At 43.3% G+C, this 15,566-nt stretch overlaps 1 pseudogene; it reads right to left on the bottom strand.

Moving 5' to 3' along the window:
* Positions 1-1,306: 1,306 nt before the first annotated feature.
* LOC147709025 (uncharacterized) overlaps positions 1,307-15,566 on the bottom strand; it is an 84,671-nt pseudogene continuing 70,411 nt past the window's right edge.

Genomic DNA, 15,566 nt, shown 5'->3' on the forward strand with positions numbered 1-15,566 from the left:
AAGGGGGAAAAAAACCTTACTTTTAGAAGGACCCTCACTCACCACTAGTTGGTGACATGCTTCATCATTGGGTCCCCGCTGGGGTGACCGAATGTCCCCCCCAGCGTGCTACAACGCCTGATTACAGCGGAGCAGGATGTGGTGAGTTTAACAGTGCCCAAATTAGGAGGTGACTATAAGTGAGTGTATAAGTGTATTAAAAAATGCAAAAGTTGTGCCTTTACAAAAATCTTTAATAATGGCCAACCTGCATTGGATAAAAACAAAGTGGACGGACTACCCAAGGTTCTGAGTTAAGGAACCGGAGTCCTAGTAAGTATCAAAAGTTGGTCAACATGTTTCTGCTGCTTATGTTGCAATTTGCTCAGCATTCGTCAGGACCTACACAAAAGTCCTCCGGTGGTGTGCGCGCACTAAGGCGTACCCTCCCGAGAGGCTCAAAATGTGAAAAATATATAGAATACCAGATAGTTTTTCGTAGTTACCCTCTACGATTTGTAGGGATAAACCAAAAACCTGTAGGGAGAAAAGAGACAAACAAAAACACATATAAGGGAACTTAAAAGATAAGTTCTTTAGTCAAATGCGTTAGTTATTATTGGTCTTTTACATTTCAGGATTTTTTATGTATTGTGGTAGCGTGAGTGGCCAGACTTGCTCACATGGGCGGGGTGACGTCACATGGTACCCGCCGCGCCCACTGCCTTAAAGCTGTATAGACGGGAAAGATGATTGCAACGTGAGGGTTCGAATCCTGATGCGATCTCAACACGAAAAAGGTTAATCAAAGGGATTTATATCAGAATACGTGTATTAACCCTGCTTAAGGAGTAAACAACATTTAATCTAATTTTGACCGGGTCTGGAAACGGTCTTTACAAATACAGGGCCACCTGCAATAGCTCACGCAGATGACGTAGACAATCACAAATCGATTAGTACATTGCTTGCTAAACCTTACGGTGAATTAAGTAGCTGAGCAATTACGTGATGCCGGTTCTCTTTGAAGGCCGGGTAAGTCAGGCTGGCACAGGTGCAAATTACCCCGTAATTAGGGCAAGCATTTTGCAGTTGGTCGGATGTCAAGTATGCATTTCGCCAAATCCTGAAATGTAAAAGACCAATAATAACTAACGCATTTGACTAAAGAACTTATCTTTTAAGTTCCCTTATGTGTGTTTTTGTTTTTCTTTTCTTCTTCTGACTGGTTTTGATCTGAACTTTCTCCAATTGATTCTTTCCCTCTTCCTAACTCAACTGTATCTAAATTTTCTACAATGGATTCCTTTTGTTTTCCTTCTTGCAATTACATTTGATCTAAGTTTTCTGCAATGCGTTCTTCTTCTAATTCTAACTGAGCTGAATCTTGGTTATCTGAAATGAGTTCTTCTTCCAGTTCTGACTGAGCTGAATCTGGGTTTTCTGCAACAGTTAATTCTGGTCTTTCAGATTCAAACGCTCTTTTGGTCTGTGCAGCAGTCTCTTCAGTCTCAGTAGCTGGTGCCGACCCTACTTGACTTGTACTTGGTTGTTCATCTTCAATGAGCTCTTCAGAGTCTGGTTCTTTTGACTTCACAACTTTCAGCTTCTGGCTCTTTTCGTTGTTCTACCAGTTGCTTCTTTGGTTATTCAGGTGGACTTGGGACTCTTTGGGTGTGACTGGCATGGATCTAATTTGGCAAGCCTGCACACTTTACTCTGCTGTCATAAGCAATATGATTTGATGTGGTCCTTTCCACCTGGGTTCCAAACACGATTTCCTTGTGTGCTTCTTCACCACGAAAAAATCTCCGGGACACAAATCATGAGCTTGGTTTGGCTGTGCTGTGATTGCATCCTCTCCAACCTGGTGGGACACAGAACATACCATATCAGCTAGTCCCTTGCAATAGTCCAACACTAGATCATCAGTTATATCCACCAATATGTTGCCAGGTACAAATGCTTGTCTCATTGCTCTTCCCATGAGGACTTAATCCTGTTCTTCGGTCTGGAATGCTTCTAAGACTCATCAATACAAGGGGCAAAGCATCAGGCCATTTCAGTGAAGTGGGTGCACGCACTTTCCCTAACCGTGATTTTATTGTGCCATTTAACTACTCAACCACTCCAGAAGCTTCTGGTCGATAGGCACAATGTAGTTTCTGTTCAATTCTGAAGGCTTCCAAATCAATTTAATTATGTCATTATTAAAATGAGGTCCTCTAACTGATTCCAAAGTGACTGGAAATCCGAAACGAGGAATGAGCTCTCTCAACAGAAGTTTGCCAACTGTGAGACTGTCATTCCTCCTCGTGGGATAAGCCACTACCCATCGAGAACACAGACACGTAATGACAAGGCCTTACTTCAAACTGTTGCACGGTGGCAACACAATTAAGCCTAGTTGCAATCTTCTAAATGGTCCTTCAGCTTTTCAAATCTTTCCCCAACTGACCACTGTCTTTCTCCCTGGGTTTTGTAATTAGCAGGTCAAACATATTTGGCAGAGACTTTCTACAACTAGCCTAAACTTTGGATTAAACCATGTTTGTCTGAAATGTCTAATCATGACATCCCTCCGAACATGTGTGCTTTCATGATATACCCTGGCAATTTGTGATAACAAACTATCTGGCATTATTGGCCTACCATCTAGACACACCCATTCTTCATCAGCTCTTCTTGTGCAACCTGTTTTGATCCAGTGTTCCTTTTCCTTTGTGTCTGCCTCATCCTGCAACTGTCTAACTTCATCCCAAGCAGAGAAAAACATCAGTTGGCAATTGGTATCTTCTTTTTCCATCCCCCTGTTCAAAGACATTGTATTTCTTGCACAAAATTGTGCCACTTGGTCTGCATACCGATTACCCAATGTCACATAATCATTTCCTGACTAATATGCAGCACATTTGACCACTGCGATTTCTTTTGGCAACTGTAACGCTTCTAACATCTTTACCATTCCTGATTGGAGATCCTGAATAAGTCAGAAATCCCCACTGTAGCCACAATTGGCCGAAGTAATGCACAATCCCAAAACCATATTGACTGTCCGTAAATATGGTTACCCTCAATTTCTTCCCCACTTTACAGGCTTTCGTCAAAGCAAACAATTCAGCTATTTGTGCAGACTTGACTCCTCTTAGACAAGAAGCTTCTATGATACCTGATACAGTACATACTGCATAACCAGATATCAATACTCCATTCTCTATTCTCAAACCTAACCCAGCCACTAAGTGCACATCTGTACCCCATGGCACCATTGGAACGTCAAGGAGGTCGGGTCTAGGCTTTGTACACATCTCTGTCCTATCTAAACAGTCATGATCAATTTCCTCTCCCACTTCTTCACACTATGAGTCAGGCAACAAGGTTGCTGGATTCATCATTGTGCATCTTGTCACACTCACATTTTCAGCACACAAAATTACTCTTTCATACTTAGTCAGCCGATTAGGGGTCAACTGTTGAGTACGAGTCCTTGTTAAAAGGATCTCAACTGAATGTGGTACAAACACCTTTATAGGGTATCCCATCACTATTGATTCACTCTGTTCCAGACTCACACAAGTAGCAGCTACTGCTTTCAAGCAGCCAGGTAATTCCACAGCTACTGGATCCAGAGTAGCAGAAAAGTATGCTACTGGGCGTTGTGACAATGTTATGTTATGTTATGTTATGTTATATGGGTTTATAAAGCGTACTGTTACCCAAGGGTGTCCTGGCGCTGAGCACTGTCTACCTGGAACCCTCCATCCCTTGAGCCCCGCCTGAGACTAAGCTGAAAACAACCATGTCTTCAGGCCTTTCCTAAATGAAAGGAATTCCGTGGCAGTTCTTAGATAAAACGGAAGTTCATTCCAGGCGTTGGTGGCTCTAAGAACAAAGCTCTTTCCGCCCCAACTGGCCTTTTTCGCCCTAGGAATGGCCGCCCGCTTTGCTTCCATTGAGCACAACGTTCTCCCGGGGACATACCATTGAATGCGCTCTTTTAGGGCTTCCGGGTCGGTCCCCCTCAGGGACTTGAAGACTGTGCAGAGAGCCTTGAATTGGGCCTGTTGTTTGATTGGGAGCCAGTGAAGGTGACGTAGGCCATTTCTTACCGACACAAACCTCGGAGTGCCCGTAAGAAGCCTGGCTGTCGCATTCTGTACCATCTGTAATCTGTTAAGATGTTTATTATTAATAGTCAGATACAGACTGTTACAATAATCCAGACGGGACAGAATGAGAGCTGAGACAACTGCTCTGAAGCTTTCTTCAGTGAGGATGAGTTTTATTTTCTTCAGTGTTCCCAGGATAAAAAAGCAGGTTGACACCACTCCGCTGACCTGGTCCCCAAATGTGAGAGTGTTATCCACAATCACTCCCAAATTTTTAACCTTAAGTACAGGTGGTGGGGGGAGGCCCATCTCACTGGGCCACCATGCTATAGACCAGAGGTTGGGGTTGTTCCCGAAAATAATCACCTCTGTTTTGCCTGCATTCAACTTCAGGCAATTAGCAGACATCCAGCCGGTTATTGTTGCCATGCAGTCATGGCAGCTCGTCGCCTTTTCCGCTTCTTTGCCTCTCTGCAGATTTTGATTACAGACATTTTATTTCGATGATTAACATTGTTTGTTTACATGTTTTTAATGATTGATATTGAACAATTATCTGGTTTTGTATATCAACAAAGAATATACTGGTTTACATTACTCTCTAGATGCCGATACCAGCACTACTTTTCAGTAGACACAACTTTATGGTACCATATGCCTGACATCAGTGTTCGCCGCATTTACTCTTTAGACATTTTAAAATGGCCGATACATTGATGCGGTCTTCATTTGACAAACAGACTTAGTTTCCACTTATGATCGTCAATTCATTTCCGGGTGACGAGATTTAAATAGAGGAGCCTCGAGTACCTTCGGGATCTCGGCTCACTTCGTTCCGGTTGATTTACTTTCCGGAAGCGCTGCCTGCATTCCTATGTAAGTACGGCCATACGCGACAGCGTTACTTATTTGATTTACTTTCCTGAAGCGCTGCCCGCATTTCTATGTAAGTATGGCCATACGCGACAGCGTTACTTATCTGTTTGACTGGACTAGTGTTCAGAATATCGGTCTTTATACCGATAAGCATATCTTCGCTTAGCTAGTTGGGTGTTTAAATTTAGATCTGGCACTCTGTTTTAATTGATTCCATTAGTCTGCGAAACCTGTTTCCAGCTTTGCAGTCTCGAGTGTGTCCCGTAACTGCTCCCGTTAGGACTTCATTTAACTTGCCGGCTGGTCACGCCATATAACACTGTGATTTAAGTCCTTTTTGTGTCATTAGCCTGTGACACTTGTATAAAATACTGCAGTTCTCACTCCCTTCCGCATATTAGGATTTTAAATAACTGTCCGGTCGTGGATGTGATCCCAGACTGTACCTCAAGTCTGTGTCGCCCTTGTACATCAACGCATTGTCTGTCAGGACTCAAGGTGTGCTATTTAACTTTATCCTCACCGACTACAATGGGCATTATCTTACTTGATTTTCAGAAATCTAAAATTGGCGATAGCTCGAGTTCCTCTCATTACCTCACTGGGCATCCCCCTGACGTCTTGATATTGAATATCCGTTGCAGGTATGTTATATAACTTGAAGCCTACCACAAATCATTTTCAGCACAACCAACGTCAATGTAGATAGATCTACTGTTTGTACTCTGTCGGCCAAGAAGGATTTCAATAGGTTCCAGGCCACACCCTGGACCCCAGCCTTCAAGAGATGACCCACAAAACACATCGTGATGGACCGTATCAAAGGCCACCGACAGATACAGCATGATCAGAATGGCTGAGCCTCCATGGTCCACCGCCTCACGGACCTCTTCCTTGGTTTTGATCAGTGCTGACTCCGTACTATGTCCCGCGCAGAACCCATATTGAGAGGGGTACAGTGTGTTGTTTTTCTCCAAGAACAAGCTTAATTGCATGTTCATGGCCTTCTCCATAATTTTAGCAGGTAAAGGGAGACAGGAGATGGGTCTATAGCTATTGGGATCCTTGGGCACTAGATTAGGTTTTTTAATAAGTGGTGGTATTGAGGTCATTTTCCAGGATATAGGGTAGTGGCCTGCCCCCATTATGAGATTGAGTAAGGGTGTAAGGGTGTGAGAAATGAAATTCGAGGAGATTTTCATTGCTGCAGCCGGACAGGGGTCCTTAGGGGAACTGGATCTGCAATCCATGTCTCTGGGTTAATACTGAAAGTTCACAACCTTCCCTTTCACAACAGAACAAAGCAAACTCTTTCATATAATCTGGCATTCCTAGTGCTGGTGCTAGACATAAACAACTTCTCAATTTTATGAATGCTTCCTCACTTTCATAATCCAATTCAATTGGATCCATCATATCCTTTCGTGTCAACCTTATTAAAGGTTTTGCAAGCAGTGAAAATTCACGAATCCACTGACGACATTATTCAACCACTTCCAAAAACATTCACACTTCCTTTTTTGTTTTAGGCAGGCTCATTTGTCGAATCACTTTTATCCTTTCTGGTGTCACCTTTCTGACTCCTCTCTCTATCTTATGTTCAAGATATTTAACTTCTTGTTTGCAAAACTGTAATTTTTCTGGGGACAACTTGTGCCCTCCCGCCGCAAAATGGTTTGGTAAAGCTATTGTGTCAGAGACACAAGCCTCTCGTGTTTTTGATGCCACCAATAGGTCATCAATGTACTATACCAAAATTGAATTTCCTGGCATAACCAAATTCTCTAAACATTTTTTCAGAATCTGGTTGAAAACTGAAGTACTCTCTGTATACCCTTAAGGAAATTGGCACCAGGCCAAAACACTGTCTCCGAACCGTAAAGCAAAAAGATATTGGTTGCCCGGATGCAATGGAATCGAAAAGAATGCTTGGCACAAATCAATCATTGTATACCAATGTGCATCCTATGGTATCTGAATCACTGCAGGGTTTGGTACTACAGGACAACAAGGTACCACTATTTTATTTATTTTCCTCAAATCTTGCACTATTCTATATTTTCCATTGGGCTTTTTACGTCCCATGATTGGAGAATTACGAGGACTGCTCAATATTTCTTTTAGAATACCTTGTTCAATCATTTGAACAATTACTGGGGAAACTCCTTCTTTATCTTCAGGACTCATTCTGTATTGTGGTGTTTTTGGATATATTGCACCTTCTTTTACCACAATTTTGACTGGGTCAACTTTTGCCATTAGACCAATCTCCTTTCCCGTAAAATCCTGTACATCTGACCTCACTGTATTTCACAGTTCATCAGGTAAGTCAGTAAGAAGTGAAAACATCTCACCCACTTTTGTTTTGCTAGCATCATCTTGAAAGCCACATCTTCATCCGGTGTTTGGAAAGCCACACCATCAGGCGGAGAAAAGATGGTGCAGTTCATCTTGCAAAGTAAGTTTCTACCTAATAGGTTTACTGGACTTGAGTCACATACCACAAACCGATGCATGTCTCTGAAATTCCCAATATTCACTTCTATTGGTTTTGTGTTTGGGGTCCTAATCTATTTATTTGAAACTCCTACAACTTGGATAGTTTCTCCTGAGAGGGGGTAGGTTTGGGATTTCTGCTGTTCTAACTGTAGAACAGGTAGCGCCAGTATCCACTAGAAAAGTGGTATCATTCCCTTCAACCTTTTCATCAACAAAATGACCTGAATGATCTATCACCAAGGATGCGCCAAGTACGCACTCCTCCTCCTCCCTCAGGCACTGTCATTGTTGCATTCCTGAATCACTAGCATAACTTTGCATCCAATATTGTTGAACGGTCTGGGTATTCTTACTACTTTGTCCTCGGAATCCGGTGTTCAAACTGTATCTCTGCACCTGAGCGTTCAAATTGTTGGGCAAAGGGGCTTGTGACCCCTGTAACTTAGGAGTTACTATCTGTTGCTGTTGGTTCACAACCACCTCATTCTGCATCTGTGGATTTAAAATTTGATTTACCCCATTAATCTGTTGTATATTTCTACACTCATTCTTCCAATGTCCAAGCTTTCTGAATCCATGACAAGTATATTTCTTTTTCGCTTCATCTCTATTCATTCGACTTCTTCCTTTATTTCCATACAATACCTGTTTTTTTTGATTCTGCACATTCGTCTGGTTGTCAATTTGAGAACCAGAAGCTGACTCTTGATGTTCTGCCAATTTCACTTGTGCCCCCATCATTTTCTCTTTTAACTTTTTATGTTTTGCATCAATGTCATTACTACAGTACTATGCATCCTTTAGGATGTCATCAGTTGGCTAGTTTTGCCAACAAAGAATATGCTGTTGAATCCTCTGACTAATTTCTGATCTTAACCCATACACAAATCTGTACACGAAGTGTCCCATATCCTTATATCACCAATATTCTCAAATCCACTATACTGCTTGAATATCTGCAACAACCTCTCATAGTATGCATATACTGACTTCTTAGGTTCTTGAGTTGTTCTGTCTATTTTAACCCAATCCATTTCTTTAGGGGGAATTTTCCCTTTCAGGAAAGTAATCACTTGATTATATTTCTTCTTTACAATCTCTGAAGGCGCACCTGTCTTTGCATCTCTAGGATATTCCCCAGATGGCCAATCCACTGTAATTTTACATTCTGTTCATAAATCTGTGGGTACCACTATATCAAACAAACCATCCAAATCTTTCAACAAAACTTTTGAAACTTTTACAAACCCCTCTACATGCTTGTACCATTCAATTAGTTTCTCTCTCAATCTAGGAAAATCATTTGTAAAGGAAAAAATATCGTGCCTGCTGTATGGAACATGAACATACCCACCACCAGGGACTTCTCTTATCGGACACATCCTTTCCACCTTTTTTACCACCCTCAACGGAAATGTGGATATTTCTTTTGTAGCTGCTTCATCTTTCGTCCTTGACCATTTACTTCTCCATTTATGTACATCTCCTAATTTCTTCAAAATGTGTATTCATTCCTTTATTTGCAATCTTCTTCCTGAAGCATTCAAACTTTCTAAGTCCTTCTCAGTAAATCCTGATCTATAATGTTTTTGTAGTATTTTTGATTTCTCTATATCTATTCCAAATTCTAAAAATGCTTCCACTATCTTTTCATGAAGATTCTTTGTCCTCCAAGTTATACTTTTACACAAAAACAACAATTCTTCATCTCTATATGAACCTAAGAGGTCTAGACCTATCGTGCCAATGATAATTTCTTCCAAATCTACCCTCAACTTGCTTACATCTATAGTTTTGGATGGCGTTTTCTGTTTTTCAATTCCTTTTGCCCATTCCTCCAGATCTTCAGAAGGAAATCCAGTAGAATTTCCTGCCACTCAGATGTCAGTTGGTACTTTCCTTCTTGCATCAATGGGTGAAGTTCTTTTTGGAGTTTTGGTCACAGCCTCAATATCTGGGAGATCTAACAATGAAACATTTAAATCACTCTCACTAGTTTGATCTTCTAACATGTCTATCTCCTTTCTAGCACTATTCTGTGTGACTACTATATTTTGTGATTTTGGTGTACTTCATTTATCACCATACAATGGGATAACAGGACCAATAGTTACTGGCACTGTCAATGCTTCAGCATTTAAACCTAACTGATTTATTTTCTGAATTATCTATTGTTTTGTTTTATTCAACGCGTCTCTTTCTTTTTCGTGTGATGCTCAAATAACTGTTGGATCATTAGGAAGTTGTGGATTTAGGCCCAGATCTCTGTACTGAGGTGAATGTATGACATTATTCTGTATTCTGTCCATCAATTGTTCTTTTTGGATTTGCAACACTTTTACGCCACTGTTGCTTCACTTTTTGTGACGCACTGGCACCGTAAAAAATGCACCATATTGAACCCTATTTACAAAGTGACGCATCAAGGCAGATGCGACACTGTGTAAACCCCTGCGCAGCATTATACCTGCACCAGGTATAATGTAATGTATTCAGGGGGGCATTACCACGCCTCACAGCAGGCGTAAGACTGATGCAGGGCCTTTCATATTGGGCCTGCCCCATGTGAAAGGACACATTGCTGGAGTTACGTATGTTTTCAGACACACCCCAGCAATGCTGCTCTTTTACGCCTACATATACATCAGAAATGCTGACGTATCTCTAACTACTTGCGACATGGAGTGCCGTACATGACTGGGATGCATACAAGACGGTGATCAGAGGAATAGCAATTGGCACCACGGCAGGGATCAGGAAAGAAATACACAACAACGTAATAGAGGTGGAAAATTCATTGAATAAGCTGGAGCAGGAAGCAGCTGTGGACGCTACCAAGGGCGCAGCACTACAAGAAGCCCACATTAAACACGCTGAGCTGTTAGAAACACTAAGATGAGTTGATTATTCTAACTACACGCGCACAAAACACACTGAAGCCGACAAAGCTGGCCCACTCCTGGCACGTATAATTAGAGATGACCCCAGCAGACCGCAATACATGAGATAATCATGCAAAGTGGGACCACTGTAGATACACAGCAAGATATTAACACCCCCTTCTATGAGTATTACGAAACCCTATACCAATCACCACCACCAATGGCAGAAGACTCCCTCCACACATTCCTGACGAACTCCCATTCTCTAAACTCACACAAGCAACACAAAAAGGTCTTTACGGCCCTATCATGAGGGCGGAAATAAAGGAAGCTATTTACGACCTTCCCCGAAACAAGGCTCCCGGCCTAGATGGCCTCCCTGCTGAGTTCTTTGCCACATGCGCAGATGCCCCAGTTCCACACCTAGAGCGATTATGCAGCGTTGCGATAGACTCAGGAACGCTACCCTACACCACAATGCAGGCATTAGTGGTGTCCCTCCCTTAGCCAGGCCGCTCTCGATTAGACATCTCGGGATATAGACCCTTATCCCTGCTCACAACTGAATATAAAATCCTGGGCAAGGTCCCGGCGCGTCGTCTATTCCCGTATTTGCACAAACTTATCCACCCTGACCAATGCGGGTTTATGCCGGCGAGGATCACTTCACCTGAGGTCAGGAGGCTGTACCACATCATGGAATCCACTCTCCCAGACAATCACCCAGTGGGATGCATCCCATTAGACCTGAGGCAAGAGTTTGATACTCATAGATGGGATTACATGGTCCAGCTTAGAAAAACCCCAGATTATCTGAAATGTATCCACTCATTGTACTCAGCCGCCACTGCAGGGCTCGTACTGGCAGACATATCTCGTGGGAGTACCCCATTGGCAGGGGCACCCGGCAGGGATGCCCACTGTCCCCTTTATTGTTTGTCCTAGCTATAGAACCACTGGCTCTCAAGATACGACTAGCAGCGGAGCAGAAAGGGATCAAACTTGGCACTACAACGCACGTGATATCTGCTTATGCAGATAACATAATATTATATGTAAAAGACTTGACTACTGACCTCGCACCAATACCGGAGCTCTTTACTCACTTTGCACTACTTTCAGGACTTGCTATAAATGAGACCCAGTCGCAGGCCTTTTTTTTCACCCGGAGGGTAGCCCGGATAGGACACAGTTCGGGCAACTCCGCCTGACGGTTGCCCCCATACCTTCAAATACCTGGGGATACAAATTTACAGAAATGCACCAGATCTCATAGAGGGGACCCTGAATAAAGCTATCCGAGTTCTCTGAGCACAAGTCGCGCTCTGGACGTCTCTACCACTTTCGGTGATGGGCAAATTTGCGATTTTAAAAGTGGTGGTTTTGGCCCAATTAATATATTATTTTGTAAATTTACCAGTAGTGATCCCAACAACTACATTTTCCTCCCTGAACAAGATACTAACTGACCTGATTTGGTGCACTGGCTTCGATTGTATGGGTCGGGCTAAAATGCAGTTGGACACGGATATGGGGGGTCTGGGGGTCCCGGACTTCTGTGCCTATTGCTATGTCGGCCAACTGCAGTGGCTATCATTTTGGCTAGCAGGGCGTAATTTGCACCAAATCGGCTACACAATCTTTAAGCTCGACTGAGGGGAACTGCACACACTCCTGCTCCCACGGACCAGACTACCCCCAATCGTCCCAACAATTTTCCGTACTGCACTTGCTTACTGGAAAAAATCCCTACACTACACCCGCAACTGCCCCCAATACTCAGATAACACGCCACTAGTGGGAATACCGACCCCTAACAGCCTGATTACTAAACAGAGGATACTGGCTTGGGTTATGGGCAGGGTAGCCACGGTAGGGGCACTGTTTGAGCAGGCACCCTCATGGACCATGGTAACTTTGCTAGGCATAATGGGGTCACAGACCAATTATGCCTCCCACTCGCTGCGGTTATACAGTATGTGAAAAAAATTGGGCTCCACACATGGAAGCACCAGCCCAACACGAACTGGTCCATGTAACATATCTCATGGGCAGAAGCGGTGTCAGTCACCGCTGCAGCAGCGGACACCCCTGTGCCGTGCACGGCAGCCAACTGTTTGTTGGGGATTACCCGACGCACTAAAGCACAGAAAGTACAGCTTCACTTCATGGAGTTAGCCTTGCTTATAGCTAAACACGCCATCACCATGCGGTGGAAGGCAGCCAAACCCCCGCCACTCCACGGTTGGCATGGGGAGATAGTGAGATGGGGCAGTGCCGAAAGCGCGTCAATTAAACAAGAGGAGGCCTGCCAGCTGCGCAAAAAACGAATCTCCCTGGAATGGGACGCTATGTTGGCAGACTTCAAGCTACTCGCGCAGGCGCCAGTCCCTGTAGCGCAAGAACAGTAGGTGCACACAACTCCTGGGACCTTCCCCAAACCCTCCCCCCGACCTCTATTTCCCCCCCAACCTTCCACAAAGAACAAAATATAAGCACGCCTGTGGATTGACAAGTTAAAAAATAACATCATACTCTACACACATGCACACGCCGAGAGATGGTTGGCTCAGCAGTAGAAGCACAACATGTAACCATAGGGACAGGACAGGGTCAGCTGAGTTGGGTGGGGTTGGAGGGAGGGGGGAGGTTCTTATAAAGCTCTATGGTAATATCCTCTTTTCTCAAGTATCTCAGTACAAGTGTAATAATGTTAAGAAGCCGGCTTGAGTCTATAACTGTACAACTCAGACTGCTCGCAGTAGCTAGCACGACTGTAATTGATGCGCAAACTGACTGATACATTGTTTGAGGAACCAATAAGATGCATTTACGCTTGATGATCTGAAGAAGCCTGATGAAGACCAAATATATGCTTGACTCTCGTTCATGTATGATTCTAAAGTTGGAAAATTAATAAAATATGTTTTTTTTAAAAATGGAATGCCGTACATTGAATACGGTGCGTCCATCTTGTCGCAAGGAGGGCACAGTGAAAACTGTTGCATCACTGTTTTTACGCAGCGATGCAACAGTTTACATAAATGAGGCCCATAGCACCCTAGGCAAGAGAATCATATTAGTGAGTGCTATCCTCGTCATTATGGGAAGCCTCAGCGATCGCCAGAATGTGATAGTGATACGCAGCAACCAGAGCACGCCCCCAAAGTTTCCCTCTCTGCTATCTACATCATGGTGGGAAATTTTCACCCCAAGATATTGCAGGACCCAGGGCTCCCACAAGACACCATGGGCTAGCATCACCAGCGGAACTTAACCACTGCCTCCACACACCAAGATGGTGCAAGACTTCTCCCAACTCGTATGTAGGCCCGTCACTGTGCCCAAAAGGCGTAACATGGAAGCTCACCATGTGCTCTCCGACTGCATCGCACAGGAACAAAAGTATATTGTATGTGTAGAGAAAGATGCTATTGACTCTGCTGTGAAGTGGGATTCTCCTACCATGGCCCTCCACGCTGAGTTACCCTATTCTTTTTGGCTATTTCTCTTAGCTATTATGAATCCCAATGTGCAGAATACCAATGTTGCTCTGGGAGATCAACAAACTTAAGGATACCCAATATAACGTAGAAGGAATTTCAAGGTATGCTGTAATCTAGGATTGCAGCTAACTCTACAATTGTTTCTTCCTGTTATGTACACCCTATACCTCTCTCAGTATATCCTCTACCTCCACTCTCTGACTAATTACAAACCTCATTCTACTACTATAAACTACAAATAACCCTTTCTAGACTCTTACATCCTCTATCCCTCCTTGCATCCCCTCAGACCTCATTTTACTATTCTGATCTCTCACATAACCCTTTCGAAACCCTTCCATCATGTATCCCTCCTTACACTCATCCGGGACATAATTTTTCTCCCTAATCCACTTCTAGAGACTCTGCCCCTCTCCATCTCTCCTTTACTCATCCCAAACCTCCCACCACTACTATGATCTCCAAATAAACACTTCACTTTCTGGAACCTTCCCTCTTCTAACCCTCCATTATCCTACATAAATGTCCACCTCTCAATGAATTCATATTTACCTATACTAACACCCCACTAATCCTTTTTGGGTTCAAGATTAGCGTGCTACATGCCGAAAGGCATGTTGATGACTCGTCGGGGTGGTAAGCGCTATATAAATACAATTACAATATTTTAGGACATTCCAAGATTGTCTGTAAAAAGTTAACTTCTTCTTTGTTGCATTTGCTACATGTTGGACACAGTTCTCTTCCCATTTTATAGAGTCTACTGCTATATTGGTATGCCCTATGCAGATGTTTTACCTGGATGAACCTCAATCTTAGCATTATAGTTACCTACCTCGAATGCATGAGTGCAACTTCCGAACCAATATCTTCTGTAGGGCCCATGTCCCTCTGCCAAGTTGCCCTTAGTTTCTGTAAATTGTCCTGCCTATTGTTAATGAGGATTTGGTAAACGAGTGTTACTGCTTTATTGTTTACCTCTATTTACTCTATTTTCCAATGGAGTAGGTGGGCATAAGTCCTTCCAGTTCACCAGTTCCGCCTCTAGGGCATGTCTGATCCGGATATATTTATACATTTCAGAATGTTCCCATTCCTATTCCTCACACAGTACCACAAAGGCCTTTCTCAAACACTTGGAAACGCATCACAGGTCATTGTTTTTTTTCTAATTTCTATGTCACTTAAAAAAGCAGCGTTTAAAGCTTAAGGTAGGGAACATCCCTGGGTTAGAGGTGTGTATTGGCAAAGCAAGGTAAGGGAATTTTATGGCTCATTCGTGGGTTGTACTAAAAAGTGGTAAGGTATTTTAGGGTTCATAGATGGGGAGTGGTAATGGGAAGAAAGGGGCTTTTAGGGTTCAGAGGTTTATAGTGATTAATGGAGGTCATTAATTTTTAGGGTTCACGGGTGGGTTGTGGTATATGGCAGTAGGGGGTGTTTTAGAGTTCAGGGTGGGTAGTGGTACATGGAGGTAAGAGGTTTTTACGGGACAGGGACAGGGACAGGGAGTGGTGAGGTATTTTTAGAGTTATGGGGCGGGTAGCGCTAAAGGGTGCTAGGGGAGGTGGCCAGTGGGTCAGTAGCAACTTCTTTCCCTAGCTGATCAGTTTTGGGCCATTCCAGATGGATATCCAATTTTCCATCATGGAACCTCACTAATTGGTCCTGTTTAGATTTCATTACTAGCTCGCTAACTCAGAAACACACCAAAA

The sequence above is a fragment of the Lissotriton vulgaris genome, chromosome 6, assembly GCF_964263255.1.
Source record: "Lissotriton vulgaris chromosome 6, aLisVul1.2, whole genome shotgun sequence".
In the NCBI taxonomy this organism is placed as follows: Eukaryota; Metazoa; Chordata; class Amphibia; order Caudata; family Salamandridae; genus Lissotriton; species Lissotriton vulgaris.